Source organism: Hypanus sabinus, chromosome 23, assembly GCF_030144855.1.
Source record: "Hypanus sabinus isolate sHypSab1 chromosome 23, sHypSab1.hap1, whole genome shotgun sequence".
In the NCBI taxonomy this organism is placed as follows: Eukaryota; Metazoa; Chordata; class Chondrichthyes; order Myliobatiformes; family Dasyatidae; genus Hypanus; species Hypanus sabinus.
In genome coordinates, this window is record NC_082728.1 from 20,818,967 (window position 1) to 20,832,588 (window position 13,622).

A 13,622-nucleotide genomic window follows, 5' to 3' on the forward strand; every position below is an offset into this window, starting at 1 on the left:
ATGCCCTTCAACATGAACTTTTAATTTCCAGAAGACCATTGATACAGGAGCAGAATTCGGCCATCTGGTCTATTTGAGTTTCTCCAACCTTTCATCCTGGCTGATCCCGTTCCCCCTCAATCCCAATCTCCTCCCTTCTCCCCACATCCCTTCATGCCCTGACTGATCAAGAATCTATCAACCTCTGCCTTAACTATACACAATTACTTGGTCTCCAGAGGCACCTGTGGCAATGAATTCCACAGATTCACCACCCTCTGGCTAAAGAAACTCCTCCTCACCTCCATTCTAAATGGATGCCCTCTATTCTGAGGCGGTCCCCTTTGGTCCTAGACATCTCCACCATAGGAAACATCCTCTCCACAACCACTGTATCAAGGCCTTTCAACATTCAATAGGTTTCAATGAGATTCCCTCCCCCCCCCCCCATTCTTCTAAATTCTAGTAACTACAGTCCCAGAGCCATCAAATGCTCCATGAATGATAAGCCTTTCAATACTGGAATCATTTTTGTGAACCTCTTTTTTTAAATCACTAATTCTTATTGCAACAACAACAAATTATTCTTAATACAACCAGTTGCGGATTACATTTTGACTGTTTAACCCAGCCACCCCCCACCCCTCATCGCCATCCACCCCTCCACCCCTCATCCTCTTCCTCATCCCCACCCCCCTCCCTTCCACCAACCAACTGAATAGTAGTGCACACACAGACAGAGCATTTCTATTTTAACAAAAGATCTTTTAAGTTAGATTTGTCCGTATTAAGATTGTATTTGGTTGTGCGTCATTTATTCTTGCTGATGATAGTTCCAGGTAAGAAATGTCCAAAAAGCTCCAAAGCCAGTGAGTACTTGAAATATCATGAGGAGGTTTCCAACGCTGGACCACAATCTTCTTAATTGTGAACCTCTTTTGAATCCTCTCCAGTGTCAGCATATTCCTTCTTAGATAAAGGGCCCAGAACTGCTCACAATGCTTCCAAGTGAGGGTTCACCAGTGTCTTATAAAGCCTCAATGTTACATCCTTGCCTTGATGTTTTAGTACTCTCAAAATTAACGCTAACATTGCATTTGCCTTCCTCACCTTCGACTCAATGTGCAAGTTAACCTTTAGGGAATCCTGTACAAGGACAGCTAAGTCCCTTTACGTGTCAGATTTTTGTATTTTCTCTCCATGTTAAAGAATAGTCTACACCTTTATTTCATCTACCAAACAGCATGACCATACACTTCCCAACACTGTATTCCATCTGCCTTTTCTTAGCCCATTCTTTGATTCTGTCTCTGTCCTTCTGAAGCCCCTCTTCTTCCTGAACACTATCTGCCCCTCCACCTTCGTATCATCTGCAAACTTGGCCACAAAGCCATCAATTTCATCATCCAAACTGTTGACATACAATGTAAACAGATGCAGTTCCAACACAGACCCCTGTCAAACGTCACTAGTACTGACAGCCAATCCAAAACGATCCTTTTATTCCCACTTTTTGCCTCGTGCCAGTCAGACAATGCTCTATCAGTGCTACTGTGTTTCCTATAATACCACGGGCTCTTATTTTTCTTTCTCAACCTCATGTGCGACACCTTGTTTAAAGCCTTCCTGAAAATCCAAGTACACAACATCCACCAATTCTCCTTTGTCTAATTTGCTTGTTAATTTTTTGAAGGATTCCAACAGAGTTGTCAAGCAAGTTTTTCCCTTAAGGAAACCATGCTGACTTTGTCCTATTTCGTCACATGCCTCCAAATACCCTGAAACCACATCCTTAACAATTGACTATAACCACTGAGGTCAGACTAACTGGCCTATAATTTCCTTCCTTCTCCCTCTCTCCCTTCTTGAAGAGTGGAGAAATATTTGTAATTTTCCGGTGCCCCCAAATCATGCCAGAATCTATTCGTTTTTGAAAGATTTTTACTAATGCCTCTACAATCTCTTCATCCACCTTTTTCTGAACCCTGATATGCAGACCATCTTGTCTAGCTGATTTATCTTACCTTCAGACCTTTCAGTTTCCAAGAACCTTCTCCTTAGAAATGGCAACTGCATTCACTTCTGCCCCCTGACACTCTTGAACTTCTGGAATATAGCTAGTGTCTTCTGCAGTGAGGACTGATGCACAATACTTATTCAGTTCATTCGTCGTGTCCTTGACCCCCAATGTTACTGCTCCAGCATCATTTTCCAGTGGTCCGATATCTATTCTCACCTCACTTTTACTCTTCATATATCTGAAGAAACTTTTGGTACTCTCTTTCATATTATTGGCTAGCTTACCTTCGTATTCCATCCTTTCCCTCTTTATGATTTTTTAGTTGCCCTCTGTTGGTTTTTAAAAGCTCCCCAATCCTTCAACTTGCCATGATATTTGCTCTGATATATGTCCTCTCTTTTGCTTTTATGTTGGATTTGACTTCCCTTGTCAGCCACAGTTGTGTCATCCTGTCTTTAGAATACTTCTTCTTTGGGATGTATCTAACCTGCACCATTCATAAGATACTTTATCAGACATCCCACCCTGAAAAAACTCACTTCAGGGAGGTAGCACCATCAATTTGCGGGAGACTCCCAGAACTTCCAGGAGCGGTATCTTGCCCTTTACATTTTAACCCACCATGGGCAATAGAAAAGTCACTGTTGTAAAGAGTGCAGCGAGCAACACTGTCATTATTTTTGACCCCTATTAGGCAGGGGTACACGTTAATGTAGTCTGTGGTGAAGAACGTTTGTAATTCTCTTTCTTTGGAATATACGCGTGCGCTCTCCCCCTCTCTCTTCCCCCCCCTCCCTGTCTCCCCAATAATCGATTTCCAGTATATTGTATATAATTTGCGGGCATCAGGAAGCCGCTGTCAATATGCGGGAGACTTACGGAACTTCCGGGAGAGGTGGGATGTCTGCTTTATTCTGACTATGTGTGTTAAAGCAGGGAGTGGAATAGCAATGTGTTTTAGAACATTGGGGTCAAATGAGACTGCTTCCAAGGGGTGTGAGGAATGACATGGAGAAAATATTTGCCTACTTAAATCCTAGGAGAGACAACAAATATAAATGGCAGTCATACTTCACTGAGGAGGATGGAATTAGAGGCAAGTAGCTATCAATAGCCTCTTAATCAGAGAAACAGAGTTTGAAGCACCCTGTTTACCTGTTTCTAACAGTGATGACTCAATTTAAATACTCAAGATGGATTAAGTTACACAGTCCCATACTCTCTTAATATGATGCTAATGTGTACCATTTACACTTGAGTCTTTAGGCAATATTTTAAAGTGTGGTTTGGTGAATATATGAGGGCTTGAATTTCAGGGTGTGGGCAACGGCCCTTTGTATGTAAATTGAGTTTATCAGCCTGTTTGGGCACAGTCCATGTAATGCCATGGATATAAAAAGTCACCTGGAACAATGTTTCAACATAGTACTTCAGAATTTCAGGGTTTGCCTGAGTATCCTGAAACTCTCCCAGTGAAAGCAAGTCACTGAGGCTGAGGCTGTGGCCTACAACTAACAGGCTCATGGATCAGCTATGACTGACTTTCATGATCTTCAGTTCTGATGCTATTTGCTTACTTTTATTGTTTCCCCAGTTTACTTTTTTCTGCACATTGGATGTCTGGCAGTCTTTTTTAATGGGTTCTATTGGGCTTCTTTTGTAAGGAGACAAACCTCCAGGTTGTGTAAAGTATACATACTTTGATAGCAAATGTACTTTGTACCTCAGGAGTGCAATGGCAATGAAGGGGTTGATTATAATTTCAGAAAATACTGTAATAAAGACATAGTACTCACAAGTTTTTATGTGTGTACAAGTGGAATAAAATTTTATTTATAGCTCTTTTCCTGACAGTTTACTTTCTACTGACATGTGAATCCCAGTTAGTGCCAATCACTGTGCAGTTCATCCCAATCTCATATAAAAAAGCATGACTGAACTGCTTGCTTTAAAATGCCAGAGGCAAATACACGGAAATTCCTTTCAGATTCTCTATCCTTTCCAAATGTATCACTGAGTTATTGTGTACATTAAAAACCCATCGAACATTGAAAGACCTAGGTAGAGCGGACATTGAGAAGAGGTTTCCTATAGTAGGGGAGTCTTGGACCAGAGGGCATAGCATCAGGATACAAGGATGTCCCTTCAGAACAGAAATGAGGAGGAATTTCTTTAGCCAGTGGGTGGTGAATCCGTGAAATTCATTGTTACAGACAGCTGTGGAGAACCAAACCATTGGGTAGATTAAAAGCAGAGGTTGGTAGGTTTTTGATTAGTAAGGATGTCAAAGCTTGCAGGAAAACGAGGTTGAGATAAATCACCCATGATGGAATGGTTTAGTAGACTTAATGGGCTGATTGGCCTCATTCTGCTTCTGTGTTTTACAGTCTTATGGTTAACATCCAGGCCTGAACTGCTAGAAACATAAATAGAAACATAGAAAACCTACAGCACAATACAGACGCTTCAGCCCACAAAGCTGTGCTGGACATGTCCCTACCTTAAAACTACCTAGGCTCTACCCATTTCCCTCTATTTTTCTAAGCTCCATGTAGCCATCCAGGAGTCTCTTAAAAGACCCTTTCGTTTCTGCCTCCACCACCACCGTTGGCAGCCCATTCCATGCACTCACCACTCTGTGTTTTTAAAAAAAAATTTACCCCTGACATCTCCTCTGTACCTACTTCTAAGCACCTTAAAAGTATGCCCTCTCATGCTAGCCATTTCAGCCCTGGGGAAAAGCCTCTGACCATCCGCATAATCAATGCCTCTCATTATCTTCAACACCTCTATCAGGTCACCTCGCATCCTCCGTTGCTCCAAGGAGTAACGGTTGAGTTCACTCAACCTATTCTCATAAGGTATGCTCCCCAATCCAGGCAACATCCTTGTAAATCTCCTCAGTGCCCTTTCTACGGCTTCCATGTCCTTCCTGTAGTGAGGCGACCAGAGTTGAACACAGGACTCAATGTTGTGTCTGAAGTCTGAGGTATACAGTGGCAGATTAGCACAGCTTTGAGTTCTCAATCAGGTTTGCTGCTTGGACCAGATGCTTTCCATGGATTGGCCCTCCTGAAAGGTGCACTTGCATTGGCCTCGCGATAAAGGGTCATCGGAGTTGTGGGTGTTTATGTTCTGTCATCAAAAATAGGGATGAAAAGCGTTGAACTCACCTGGGAGTAAAAGCTCATTACTACTGACATTGCTGGGTTTTGCTTTGTAAGAGGTGATGGCATTCAACCCTGCCAGAGTTGCCAAGCATCCCTCTATGACTCAGCTTAGTCCTGATTTACCACTTTGCATATGAGAGGGCTTTCCTGAAATCATATCTGGACTTGTACTTTCCTGGATTGCCACTGATCTATCCCTCAGCAGATTATTATTCTACTGGGACAGGAAGGCTTGTTCGGCAATGAGAAACACATGGGAACAAAAATTGGCCACCCTGTGCTTTTGATTTCCACTGGAAACATTCTTCTGAAATGGTTTAGCTAATTATTTGTTTCTTAGCTCACAAACCATTAATCAGGTGCATTAGGAAAAACAAAAGTCAAATGACCGAAACAAGATAAATCATTGTGAGTTGCTTCGCTTACAAAACCGGTTTAAAATTAAGAAAAACAACAGACTGTTGGAGGAACTCAGCGGATCAAGCAGTATTAGTGAAGGCACCTCCACTCACTAGACCACCCTTCCACACCCCCACCACCGTTAATTCAGCGACCATTTCTCAGCTCCACCATTACTCTTGACACCATTTCAAGTCAGAGACTCCTTATGTACAGACTCTCCTGTGCATAGCATCACTTTATGGACATAAAATCAATGTTTCTGTATATTGATTGTGTTTTTAAAAATTTTTTTTATTCTTTATCTTATTATGCTTTTTTATGCTGCATTGGATCCAGAGTAACAATTATTTAATTCTCCTTTACACTAGTGTACTGGAAATGACATTAAACAATTTTGAAGGGTTAAGATCTGTATCAGGACTCATGCAGGGTCTTGACCAGAAACATTGATCATCCCTTTGTCTTCACGGTTGTTGCTTGAGTCACTGAGTTTCTCCGGCTGTTTAGTTTTTGCTCCATATTCCAACATTTGCAGTCTCTTGTGTCACTGCTTAAAAAATAACTAAATTACTCAGAACCAGTGGTTTTTGTGTTTTGGAAGAAGCTACTGAATGGGAAAGCTTATTCATGAAATTGCATATTTCCAAATGTTTCCCTTTTCCTGTTTATTCAATAGCTTGGATTGCATTAGGTACAATTAATTGTACTGTAACTTATTTATGTAATACAAATTGTTGGATAAAATACAATTGATGGATAAGAAAACATTTTCATTATGTGGGCAGCATTAACTATAGTGCAATCATGGGCAGGTAAACCTGTTTAAATCTGTGCTTTGAAGGATTCTGCTGTAATGTGAGTTTTTATAACAAAAGGTTGCCTCGGAATGTAACTATCATGTTATAGCGGAGTTACCTGTAGTACATTTTCTTGTTATTGTGAAGATTGAGGCAAATTCTTAATGCCAGAGTGGAGGAACATCAGTGATTCTTAGGGCTGAAGGAGTGGCAACACTATGGAAAGATGTGAACATCTGCTTGAAACCATTCAAAATGGGGGTGGCACGGTAGTGTAGCAGTTAGTGTAATGTTCTCACAGCACCAGCGATCCGCAGCTCTCTGTAAGGAGTTTGTATGCTTCCCAGTGACCACGTGGTTTTATCCTCAATGCTCTAGTTTCCTCTCACATTCTAAACACATACGGGGTAGGAGGTTAATTGATTACATGGGTGTAATGGGGCAGCACAGGCTTGTTGGGCTGGGATGGCCTGATACCAATCTGTATCTTTGAAAATAAATGTTGGACTGGGAGCCAGTTATGTATTAGTGAATGGAGATGTAAAGGGTGAATGTGGTTTGTTTCAGTTAGGACGTCACAAGCAGAATGATGCATAGGTTATAGAAAGTGGAATATGGAGAATAGGGAGTTGGGAGGAAAGTGTTGGAATATTTATGTCTAGTACAGGTACCAGCAACGAATAAAGTAGAGACTGGAACAGTTTTGAAGAAATGGAAGTTTTTGTGATGGTGAAGAGGTTGGACACTCCGCTTGTATTTAGACAGGATAAGAGGTTCAGTTGTTGCTTAGATCAACATCAGAATGGGGAAGAAGTGTGATCTAAGTGACCTTGACCATGGGATGAATGATGGTGGTTTGAGTATCTCCAAAAGAAACGGTTGATCTCCCGGGATTTTCACGCACGAGTCTCTAGAGTAAACTTTCTCAACCTTTTAGCCCTGGAGGAACCCTTGAAATAATTTTCAGGTCTCAGGGAGCACCTGCATGAAAATTATTATATCTAGAGCTCACGGTACATTAACATGATCAGGAAGTTGTAGATATAATAATCCAAAAATAATTGTCAATGCCCTTTTGAGTAGAGAATGAATTTTTGGCCAACCTTTCTTGGAAAAAAAAATCAGATAATTGAGCTTGGTTTAACTTTCCTGAAATTATTCTTTCTTTCTCTTTCATAAATTTTGATATCTTATAAAGCAAAAATTATAAATTTCTGAATACCAGCTTTGTGACAAAAAAAGCACACTGCGCTTCTTCCACCTCAGACGACTGAGGACGTTCGGCATGGGCCCCCACGTCCTCAAGACCTTCTACAGTGGCACCATTGAGAGCATACAGACAGTCTGTATCACTGCCTGGTACGGAAACTGCACCAACCTTGATCGCTGGGCACTGCAGTGAGTGGTACGGACAGCCCAGCACATCTGTGAACATTTGGGACTTTTATAGCGGCAGGTGCAGAAAGAAGGCCTCGAAGATCATTGGGGACATCAGTCACCCAAACCGTAAACTGTTTCAGCTGCTTCCGTGTGGCAAACTCTACCACAGCATTAAAGCCAGGACCAACAGGCTACAGCTTTTTTCTATAAGCCATTAGACTTTTAAATTCAAACTCAAGTTCAAAATTTAAACTCTCAAAGTCAAGTTCTCAAACTGAGCAGAAGATTCAGAGAAAGGGTCCCTCACCCAGTTGTACACTTGTGTTGAAAGGGAGGAAAAAATACTGTTCAAGTTGTTCTGCAGTTCTTCCAGGTGGTTTTCAATAAGACTCGAGACTTTCTGATATCCCTCCTCAATCTCAAGCCCAAGCAGAAGTGGAAACGTTTCAAGATTCCTTTTGCACCATGATCATTCCAAAGATTCGGTTTCCTTTTAAATCCAAGAATTTTGTCACTTGAAGTCAAACATTTTCTCCAGGGCCTTGCAGAGACTTGTTCATCTGGTTCATCTGATGGAAATTGTTTGCTAAGTCGGCTAATTTCTGCAGCCATTCTTCATCTTCAAATCACTTAGCAAAATCTGGCCTACTATTTTCTTGGAAGTACCTTTCAGCTCAAACACCCCATTGCAAACTCTTCCTCTGCTAAGCCACCAGATTTCTGTATGTAGCAGGAGTTTGGTGTGCTCTTTGTCCAGTTTTTCCACAGTTTTTTTAAACATTAGAAATATAGAAAACCTACAGCACAATACAGGCCCTTCAGCCCACAAAGTTGTGCCGAACATGTCCCTACCTTAGAAATTACTAAGCTTACCTATAGCCCTCTATTTTACTAAGCTCCATGTACCTATTTAAAAGCCTCTTAAAAGACTGTATCTGCCTCCACCACTGTTGCTGGCAGCCCATTCCATGCACTCACCACTCTCTGAGTAAAAAACTTAACCCCACATCTCCTGTGTACCTATTCCCTAGCACCTTAAACATGTGTCCTTTTGTGGCAACTATTTCAGCCCTGGGAAAAAGTCTCTGACTGTCCACACGATCAATGCCTGTCATCTCGAGTGAACTGGTCTCAAGGTACTAAGTAACTTGCTTCCTGAATCTTTTACTGACTGTGACTTTATTTTCAAAAGCTTTGATCTGTTTTGAAATTCCAATAGTCTTATAAAATAATGTGTCATACGGCTGTGATTTGTAGTTAACTGTCTTTTCAATTTTGCTGGAGCCATTGCTACATTTGTAAGTTGTTTCCCATAGACTAGACGCAATGGAACAGGACAGCTTGGATCCCCAGTCCATGTAAAACCCATTGATAAGCAGCTTTCATTGTAAAGATATGGCTGATTACTTCAGATCCGTCCACTGCTTTTGTCTCCAGGACCCAGAAGAGGCTGGTGGATTTCTTCTGGAGCAACAGGAGGACTGCTGTAGTCCTGAGTCTTCCAGTTGCAGAGGGTGGTCAGTCATTGGTGTGTATGTGTGTGCACCCAGCTGGTGACTGTCCACCTCAGGGCCCTGCAGAGATACCTGCTGTATTGGAGGGGTCGTGACTGTCACGTGACGCCACTGCCCGTTACCTGGTCGAAAGACACACCACCTGCCAGTCAAGGTTTGACCCCTTCTTGCCCGTCAATGCACACCCAACAATTGGGCCCTTTAATTAGCCTTGTACTTGGCCTCAGGCAATTGGCCTTTGTAATCAGCTTAACTCTGCTGGGACCGAGCTATTGCCCTTCCTATGAATTACCTGAGTGGGATCCAACAGCCCTGCTGCACTATAAAGGATGCCACATGTGCTGGATCAGCTCTCTTTTTTGCAATCCCTGAGGGACCACCCTATTTCCTTCCAGGCCAAGAACTGGAGCGGCAGTGGAGAAACTGTTGGTGAGTTGTGCATTGAATAGGGTTGGGAATGTTGTTAATTGTCCATAGTAGCATAAGAGCCGTGCCTGCACAAAGTCAAGGAGGGGGGGCAGATGTCGTATTGACTTTTCCTGTGTGCGTGTGTGTGCGCTCGCGTACTTTGTTCCCACATGATTTTCCCATGTTTGTTAGTAATTGTTCACGTGTGTTTTATTGCAGATCCAACTACTGTAAATTGTGTGCGTGTGCCTGTTGCTTCTGTTGCCGTTTTCCCACGTTTGCCTTCTGTAAATAAGATCTTTTACTACCAAGGCTGCGTGTCCAGAATCCTTGTCCTTGAAACCTATCGAATCTGCTTCCTTACTTACAACACCTGCATAGCGACCACCCTTCAAGATGGCATGCGCTAGCAATGTGCTTTCTCCACAGGGGACGCTGCCTGCAGGAGGACACGTAGCTTCCAGTGGACAGCATCAGCTGTGCCACTGTGAGGGAGCTGTTGAGGGGTGTGGGGTCTAGTCTCGTCCAGACAGGGTGCTCCTGTGCCTTTGGAGGACAGTGCCCTATCTGCAAGGGGGACTTGTCTGCATTCTGTCACGGTGGGCAAGTCCCCGACCCATCATGGTGGGTGTCAAGGGGACTCCGGAAAGTGGAGAGCTTCCGGCTGCTCCACTACCTGATGGGCTGGAATTGTTCATCGATAGCAGACCTCCGGACACCTCACGGGAGAGGGTCCTGCGTGACTTGAGCCGTCTCACAGGAATGCCTGTTGTACCTCTCCATGACTCTCCAAGGCGTTTCTTGTACGGGCTGCTCTTGAACACCTTTCAATTCTTTGCCTTCGTCTGCCAATCGGACTCGCCTTGGGATTCTGCTTTACCATCTGGCAGCGGAGGAGGTCGCCAGTGGAAATCTCTTCATGCAGGAGTCCTTCCCTTGTACATTGGGGACCTGGGATGGAAGGTGTTTCATAGGGCAGTACTGTGCAACAGGTCTTTAAGCAGGTTCACTGACACCCTGTCCATTCTGTGGCTGGGAGGAGTCAGTGTACCATGTATTTATGGAGTGTGAGAGGCTGCAGCCCCCTGTTTGAGTATCAGAAGGGGCTGCTGCTCAGGGTCTGGTTGCACTTCAGCCCCACACTCCTCATATACGGGCACCCAGTACGGAAGGGGGCGAGTCACCGGGGGGTCTCCTGGGCCTGGCCAAGGTGGCCATTCACAGGTCTAGACAGCAGAAAGTTGAGGACTCTGCTTCAGCCTGCCCCTCTGCCAAGGATACGTTCATGCCCAACTGACCTTGGGGAGGGAGAGCATGAGGTCACAATGGGTACTGTGGGTGCTTTCTGGCAGTGGTGGGGCCACCCAGAGAATTGATAGTTTATAAACAGTAGTAATTATATTTTAATTTGAATTTAGTCAGTCTTATAGATACTTAATGTTGGTATTTTGTAATTTGTGTGTAAATAAACTTTTATAGTTTTAAAAAATACAGACTTTTTTGTGTCTGTTTTTTGCACCAGTGTAGTGAAATGACTCAGAAGATTGTAATTGTTCATCATTAACCTTATCAGAATTGTCCGTAGGTCTAGCCTAGAATACCCCTCTTCAAAAGTCACCATGCTGGACCGACTTTAGAAGGAAAATTTCCCTCCAATTTTCTACTACACCGGTAGAGTTTGTTCGCTCCCATAATTCACTTGGCAGTGTGTAAGGGGAAGTTGGGGGAGGTAATTCAGGAGGGAGAGGCTGACGTTGCAGCCCACGTTGGGCGAGTCCATTCAATGCTTGGAAAATGCACCACACTCCTCATCAGTTTATTGTCCTCCTCTCTGTGCAATACAATGCTCACCATCAGCCTACCGTCTCCCCCCCCCCCATGCAATACAGCATCCACTATCAGCCTACCGTCTCCCCCCCATGCAATACAGCATCCACCACATCTACTGTCCTCCTCTCCGTGCAATACAGCATTCACCACATCTATTGTCCTCCCTCTGTGTAATATAGCTTTCACCATCAGCCTATTATCCTCCCCCCATGCAATACAGCATCCACCATCAGCCTACCGTCCTCCCTCCGTGCAATACAGCGCTCACCAATTATCAGCTGTCTCCCCTATCTTGTGTTTAGACTGCGAGAATAGACTCAAGTAAATAAACACAGTCCAACGGTGGGCTGCCATACTGGGCTGAAAGACCTCAAACAAGATTGTTAACAGGGCTGCTTGGTTACTGCCCACCACCATGAGCGCAAGCGTTGCACCTTGCACGAAGTTCAAAAAACTAAGTTTTTTTTTATCACAATCTCTCGCTGAACCCCTAGTGACCTCTCACGGAACCTAGGATTCCACAGAGCTCCGGCTGAGCAACCCTGTGTTTAAACCCTGAGTTTAAAGAGAATGGTGTGAAAAAAAAAAATCACATAGGCTGATGGTAGTTCCCCCCAGGGTGCTCAAAGCCTGTGCCTCCCAGCTATGTGGAGTACTTCACCATGTCTTCAACCTGAGCCTGAGTCTCCAGAGGGTTCCTGTGCTGTGGAAGACATCCTGCCTCATCACTGTACCAAAGACCCCAGTGGCTCCAAGGACCACTGACCGGTGACATTGACCTCTCACATCATGAAGACCCTGGAGAGACTTGTTCTGGAGCAGCTCTGGCCTATGGTTAGACCACACTTAGACCCCCTCCAGTTCGCTTACCAGCCCCTACTAGGAGTTGAGGATGCCATCGTCTACCTGCTGAATCGTATCTACGCCCACCTGGACAAGCCGGCGAGCACTGTGAGGGTCATGATTTTTGACTTCTCCAGTGAGTTGAACACCATCCGCCCTGCTCTGCTGGGTGAGAAACTGACAGTGATGCAGGTGGATGCTTCCCTGGTGTCACGGATTATTGATTACCTGACTGACAGACCACAGTACGTGTGCTTGCAACACTGTGTGTCAGACAGAGTGGTCAGCAGCACTGGGGCTCCACAGGGGACTGTCCTGTCTCCTTTTCTCTTCACCATCTACATCTTGGACTTCAACTACAACACAGAGTCTTGCCATCTTCAGAAGTCTTCTGATGACTCTGCCATAGTTGGATGCATCAGCAAGGGAGATGAGGCGGAGTACAGGGCTACGGTGGGAAACTTTGTCACATGGTGTGAGCAGAATCATCTGTGGCTTAATGTGAAAAAGACTAAGGAGCTGGTGGTGGACCTGAGGAGGGGTAGGGCACTGGTGACCCCTGTTTCCATTCACTGGGTCAGTGTGGACATGGTGGAGGATTACAAATACCTGGGGATACGAATTGACAATAAACTGAACTGGTCAAAGAATACTGAGGCTGTCTACAAGAAGGGTCAGAGCCGTCTCTATTTCCTGAGGAGACTGAGGTCCTTTAACATCTGCCGGACGATGCTGAGGATGCTCTACGAGTCTGTGGTGGCCAGTGCTATCATGTTTGCTGTTGTGTGCTGGGGCAGCAGGCTGAGGGTAGCAGACACCAACAGAATCAACAAACTTATTTGTAAGGCCAGTGATGTTGTGGGGGTGGAACTGGACTCTCTGACAGTGGTGGCTGAAAAGAGGATGCTGTCCAATTTGCATGCCATCTTGGACAATATCTCCCATCCACTGCATAATGTACTGGTTAGGCACAGGAGTACATTCAGCCAGAGACTCATTCCACTGAGATGCAACACTGAGTGTCATAGGAAGTCATTCCTGCCTGTGGCCATCAAACTTTACAACTCCTCCCTCAGAGTGTCAGATACCCTGAGCCAATAGGCTGGTCCTGGACTTATTTCCACTTGGAATAATTTACATATTATTATTTAATTATTTATGGTTTTATATTGCTATATTTCTACATTATTCTTGGTTGGTGTGACTATAACGAAACCCATTTTCCCTCGGGATCAATAAAGTATGTCTGTCTGTAGTTCTGTTGGCAAAAACACCTCGT

The 13,622-nt window shown here is 44.1% G+C and overlaps 1 protein-coding gene across 2 annotated transcripts in view; it reads left to right on the forward strand.

Annotated features, from left to right (window-relative positions):
- Nucleotides 1–13,622, forward strand: part of wipi1 (WD repeat domain, phosphoinositide interacting 1) — a 97,412-nt gene that overhangs the window by 13,431 nt on the left and 70,359 nt on the right. The window lies entirely within an intron of this gene.